General features: G+C 40.1%; 1 pseudogene; it reads left to right on the top strand.

The window, feature by feature from the left end:
• Positions 1–3,369: 3,369 nt before the first annotated feature.
• On the top strand, positions 3,370–6,216 carry LOC107759435 (glycosyltransferase BC10-like; annotated as a pseudogene).
• Positions 6,217–6,720: the final 504 nt, after the last annotated feature.

Raw genomic sequence — 6,720 nt, 5'->3', positions numbered from 1 at the left:
TAAGTGTGAAAAGGTTACTCTTATAGTGTGTTGCTCGACTAAAGTCGTATCTCTATTCGGTTAACAGTAACAAGAGAATGGTTTTATAGTAATAAGAGTATGAATTGAGTTTGTTTGGAAGTATCAACTAATTGGAATATTTATAGAGTAATTAACTGGATTAAAGAAACCAAGGTTGTGTCCCCTTTAATGGAGTGTAATACTTATCGGTGTTAATATGATATATTTCTAATAGAAGGTTCTTTTGATATGCAAATGATGTCTAAGTGACTACCCAATATTTCCCAATAGTTGATAGTATTTCCTCTTTATAATTTTCCCAAATATAAAAGAGTTGCAATTTAGAACCATCAATATATGCCAAGTAAAACCCACTTATTCCTAAGCGATTCTATTAAACAAGGTTTAAAGCCTTGAGTCATTGATATTTACTTCTACCAAATTCTAACTCACTTTCCCAAGCAAAGCAAGAAGTTAATGGCACTTGTTAATGTTTGCAAACACCAACAATAAATTAAGAATGAGAAGTAAATAAATATCAACCAACCATTATATATATATTCAATGTTAAACACCCATTAGCATAACACCCATTTAGGGTCCACAACCTTAGTATTTAAAGTTAGCTACTCATACTACAATACAAAAACCAAAGAGTATTTAATGTCATAAAAGCTTACAAAGTAGAGAATCTTCACCCAAAAGCTTCCAAAAGTGAGGAATATTAATGTCTTGGAATGTGGTTCAAAGACTAGACAAGATGAGCCCACAAAGACATCATAAAACTATTTATAGTGGACTCAAAATCGGGACAGAAAACGGACAAAAATGCCCTTTCAGGTCTGATATGCGATCGCATTCTTGTTGCAGAGCACGTATGCGGTACGCATCTTGAACATCCTCATCGCAGACTGAAACCCTAGTTTACAGGTCGTCTTCGCATTCCAATTATGCGGATCGCATTGCAGAAATGCGATCGCATTTTGCATCGCATCTTTGTCCTTCAGTGACCTTCATGGTTGGTTTGCGGTTCACTCTGCGGCTCGCATGTTGGTTCTACGGTCACATAATGGACCGCATTCTTGACTTGAGATTTAACCCAGATCTCTGCTTTTGTCTGCGATTTGACGTGCATTCTGCGGCTCGCATGTCTGATCTGCGATCGCATAGTGTATCGCAGACCAGCATTTTTGCTACATTTTGCTCTTTTCTTGTCTTTTTGCTTCCATTTCCATGTTCTTGGGTTCTCAGTCCTTATGTACTGTAGAAACAACAAAACTACATAAGTAACGGAGATAATTGCATTAAAACAAGCTAAAATATAAGCAATTAGTATTGAAATGTGCCGAAATTCTCTGGCACATCACCATGCAAGCTCCTTCTCGCTCCATAACCAAGAGATGTTGGAGGTAGGGGTCGATTAAAGTATGACAATGTCTAAAGAACTCTTGCCCCAGTATGATGTCGAAGATATCCATAACGGTTACGGTAAAGTTTGTCATACCTTTCCAAGTTCCCAATTTGACACCAACTCCATTAGCTACCCCACGAGAATTCTGTATCTCGGCATTCACGGTCTTGACGCGAGAGTTGGTTGGAGCAAGCTTCAATTCCAGTCTCTTTGCGGTAGCCTCAGTCACGAAATTATGAGTTGCTCCAGTGTCTACCATTGCACGAGCGGGCTTGTTGTTGATGGTGAGATCCACGTACTGATTGCCATTCTCGGTAGGTTGGATAGCTTGCTTCGTGACAGCACCACATAATCTGATCATACCCAACTGTGTGGTTCCCGAACTCTCTCCTTGTGGCTGCTTCTTCCGCTCACGTACCATGGCACTGAGGCTCTTGAGGTCAGGACAATTCCTGAAGCCATGTGGCCCTCCGCATATATAGCATCCCTTCTTCTCGACCTGTGCTTTTTTCTCGGCGTAGCCCTGACAACCACTCGATTTTTTGAAGTCTTGAGTCTTGGAGTATTGTTGTTGTATCTCCTTGACTTTGACACGGTTTCCCCCATCTTTGACATTGTTAACCTTTGACTCCTTGCCATTGCCTTTGTCGTGCTTGTCATGCCTGAAATCCATCAATGATTCGGCCTCCACTATGGCTTGGTCTATATCAGTGACTTGTCGGCGTTGCAACTCCTGCTTAGCCCAATTTTGCAACCCGTCCATGAAGTGGAACAACAAGTCATCATTGGTCAGGTTGGGGATTTGAAGCATAAGGGTAGTGAACTCCTTAACATAGTTACGTATGCTCCCTGTTTGCTTTAATTCCCTAAGCTTGCGCCTTGCCTCGTACAAGACATTGTTTGGAAAGAACTGTTGCTTGAACTCCGCTTTGAACTGATCCCATGTGCTAATAGTACCTAGACCTTTATCCACGTCGCCCTTCTTCCTTCTCCACCATAGCATGGCAGTCTCTGAGAGGTACAATACCGCAGTATTGATCTTGGCCTCGTCGTCCCTCACTTTGCCGTGCCTGAAGTAGTTCTCCAAGTGCCAAAGGAAGTTTTCTACTTCTTGTGCATCACGAACACCTTTGAACACCAGGGGTTTGGGAGCCTCGATCTTGGCCTCCCTCGTCACCATAACATTGCTAGCTACCTCGGTCACGCCAGCATTGACATGCTCCTCGAGTGACTCTATCTTTGCCTTCATAGCATCGATAGTATTCAAAGCCTCCATGAGTCTGCACTCTAAGGTAGTGATGGTTTGCCTTAGTTCCATCTCAGTCTGTGTACGTCCCTCCAAGTTATTTCGGATACCCTCAATCTCTTCAAGAGTGTGCCCCTCAAGAACGTTAAAAGTGCCTTCCACCTTCCCTAAGTGTTGGCCAAAGATCTCCACGGCGTCCATCCCCGCGTTCATCTTCATCACCCATTCTTTACCGAGCGAGACGTCCTCTGGAAGGACCTCCACTTCATCCTCGCTCGCCTCAATGGCAGATGGTTCTTGGGATGTAAGCCCTTCGTTTGACACAACCTCAGATGGCACCTCCTAGCTCTTGTTGGTGACATTCCTCTTTCTGTTACGGCCACTCTTGCCAGCAGCATCCTGGATGATATTGGCTTGGGTGTTGGCAGCGTTAATTTCTCCGTTGTTCGCCATTCCCTTAGTTGAAACCTTCACTATGATACCACGTTGTCACGTCCTTAGTTGTTTAACTAAGTACACGTGCGTCAGTTGACAACTCGCTCACGATCTTGCACAACTTGCTCACGTTCTTGCTATGCCAAGTCAGCCTTACTACCTTTAAGATCGCTAAGAGAATGGAAAAAAGAACACAAAAGAATTGTTCAAGGAAGCTTTGTATTAGAGAGAACTTGAATTGTTTGCTTGATGAATTACAAATGAATGACCCCCTTTATATACTAGTCTCCTAGGGGCTAGTGTGTAAATATTAATTACTACACAAGCCCTTGATATTTACAAGATAAGAGTTTTTTCTAGAATTTTCTACAAGCCTAGAAGATTCCAAGGACTTTCCTAGCAAATCCATAAGAATCTAGGTTCTTCCTAAGGAAATGTCATACCTCTCTAGAATCTTCTCACAAATGCTAGTCTTCTTCTTATGTAAGCTTCCACATGACATTAATATATGCCAAATGGCGCCTATGTGGCATGATGACATGGCGGTCATCACATCTATGCCAATTATCTTTCTCTTAGCCCCACATATCCTCCCTCCCCACCAACTGCCCATTTCTCCCTCCGACGAACTCGACGATCTTTCCCTTTTTCATAAAGCCATCGCCGCCGATTCCACTTTCCTAAAAAAGCCCTCTCATAAACGCCCTTCCAACAAATTCCGTCTAGGTTCCGCCTCCATCCGTCGCCCCAAAATCGCCTTTATGTTCCTAACAAATTCCGATTTACACTTCGAATCCTTATGGCACAAATTCTTCAATGCTTCCGATCCGCATCTGTATAATATTTACATTCACGCTGACCTTGCAGTGAAAATCACACCTCCAACGGGTGTTTTTACTGACAGATTTATACATTCGAAGAGAACTCAACGCTCATCGCCGACGCTCATTTCCGCCACGCCCGCCTTCTTTCTCACGCGCTGCTCTATGACCCAGATAATGCTTATTTTGCTCGTCTCTCAGCATTGTATCCCTTTACACTCTTTTAATTACTTTTACAATTTTCTATTAGATACCCGAAAATTATCCCAAAAAATGGAGTTCCCACGTTATATAGAGATTCTTAATGAATCTACTTCGCTATTGGATAGATATAATGCTAGAGGGGAAAATGTGATGGAGCCAGAAGTGAGTTTTGATGAATTCCGGGTCGGGTCACAGTTTTTTGTGATTACAAGAAAGCATTCTTTAATGGCGATTAAGGATGTTAAATTATGGAGGAAATTCAAGAAGACTTGTGTAAAAATTGAATCTTGTTATCCGGAGGAGCATTATTTTCCTACTTTGTTATCAATGGAGGATCCAAATGGGTGTACGAAGTATACATTGACTCGGGTGAATTGGACCGACTCGGTTGATGGGCATCCACATACTTATCATCCAGTTGAAGTTTCGCCCGAGTCGAATTTGACGCATTCCTATATGTTTGCCAGGAAGTTCTCGCCTGATTGCTTGAAACCCTTGATTGAAATGTCGGATTCTGTATTTTTAAGGACTGAATTTGTGTTCTTCATGGTAAGTTTCTTTGTTCTTTTTTGGGATTTTTTAATTGAGTTTTGCTGAGTTCATTCGGTAGATTTGGTGATTTGAGATGGAGGCTTTTTAGTGTTTTAGAAAGTACTAGTAACTAGTAATATTACTAGAGTTAGCTTAACATACTCGAAGTTTTGACAATCTGGGTGGTGAATTCTCTTCAAGGTGGTTTTTCTTTTTCTTTTATGGTGATGGGACATTCTTAGAATGTAACTAGGTTAGATGTTTTGAATAACTGAGCATATATAGGTGAATTGGAGCCGTTGGGATGTGAAGAAGGTAGTTGTGTTTTCACAAATTTTATGTACACTTCTTCTAAAACTAGTTTAACAGTCCTAAATGTTGTCTAGAAAATACTACAGTACTTAGTAACTTTCAACTTCAATTGTAACCATTTCAGTCAATCCAACTCTTCTAGATATTAGTAGAAGTAAAAGTCTTGAAAAGGTACTCTTTGTTTGTTTGTGGCATACTCACCTTTACCTTCTAAGTCTTGAATTTACAACCAAAAGAAAGAGTACCCAGTTGAATGGTTATATTAAATTTTGACCATTTAAGACACAAGTTGAGGTCTTCTTTTGTCTCTTTTGGACGGCGGAAAATCTCCCAAGGGACAAAGGAAGAACAAGAAGGAAATTTTATCTCATGTAAAGAAGATTAGTTAAATTCACCTTACTTGATCAAAAAAAAGAAGATAGTTGTTAAATGATGGCATCTGTAGTTTATATGTGGACATGGATTGGAAAAATCAGACCAGATGTCTCAATCATCATTATTAAAGAAATTCTGGTCATTTTTCTTATAAGAGGGGTTGTGTTTTGGTATAAAAGCTAAAACCTACGTGTTTATGAAGCCAAGTATATGATAAATTCTTCGGTAATATAGTTATTGGTGAGTTTGGATCTGATGTTATATGAACTGAACCATGTTCTGGTTTGTTTATTTTTGTTTACAGCTGATGATGAGAGGAGAAATCTAATGCAAATTGTGATGTGAAGATAAAGGATGCATCTTGGAGTACCACATGGGAACGAGGTCTTGAAGGGTTTGTCAAAAAGAATGCCCTCAGCCTCAAGTAACCCAGAAGGACTCCAACTCAAAGCTTTGAAAGAGCTTTCAAAGAAAGCAAGTAACAGTCAAAATGTACTGTTGAGGTGTAATTTGGTAAAGTTCTTTTTTCTGTTAGGTATATGGTTTCCCACTGCCCGACTAAAATCGGATTCGCGCCCGTTAGATTTACTGAGATGGATAAAGCGAGCTCCCTATCAAGAGATCTTATATTCCCTGGTAAAATTTCCAGTTGTAGCTCGTGGGATTTGAGGGAGGGGATACCTATCTGCTCTCCCCTGTGTGTGGTGTGTTCCTCTTGTACATAGATGCAAATAATATTTGGATGAATTATGTGAGGATGATAGGAGGGTTGTTTGTGAATGTTGTATTATGGATTTAGCCATAAGCAAATCAAGAAAGGGCTAAATCTAAGTTGCTTTCCACTTCTTGTGAGAATGAGCATTGGGTCATAATTCCAGTTTCCCCCTATTTTCGCCACTTCTTCCTCCTCTCTCTCAGCATTTTATTTACTTTTCTTGTAGGTTATTCCAATATAGGAAAGATTTCTTTTTCTAGTTCGTAATTTATGGCTATACTTCCACTATTGTGATAGTAACACATACTAGCAGCAAATAACACCATGTACTGTCACTTTACAAATATCAAATAGGGTAATCACTGAAGTAGATCCATCCCATTTGTAATCTCTCTTATATTTTAGAGGCCCCAGTCTAAATCCCTAAAATCAAGAAACTTAACAAGTTTGCTTGATTATGATGCTAATTTGCAACAGCAGAGCTTCCCCAGTATCCTTTTTTTTCCCTCGACAATGAAGTTTCCAATTTTCAAGTTTAACTTCAAACATATTTTTTCTTCTAATTTCAATGAAATTATGTCTAAACACCAATTAAAATTAGACGACATTTTGGGTTGCTTTTGTTGCAGTTCTACTGGGGTCAGTGCAAATCAGGGTAAAATGGCTTTAC

This window comes from Nicotiana tabacum, chromosome 8 (assembly GCF_000715075.1).
Source record: "Nicotiana tabacum cultivar K326 chromosome 8, ASM71507v2, whole genome shotgun sequence".
Taxonomy (NCBI): domain Eukaryota; kingdom Viridiplantae; phylum Streptophyta; class Magnoliopsida; order Solanales; family Solanaceae; genus Nicotiana; species Nicotiana tabacum.
The sequence above is the reverse complement of the archived record's forward strand: the minus strand, read 5'-3'. Positions and strand labels throughout refer to the sequence as shown.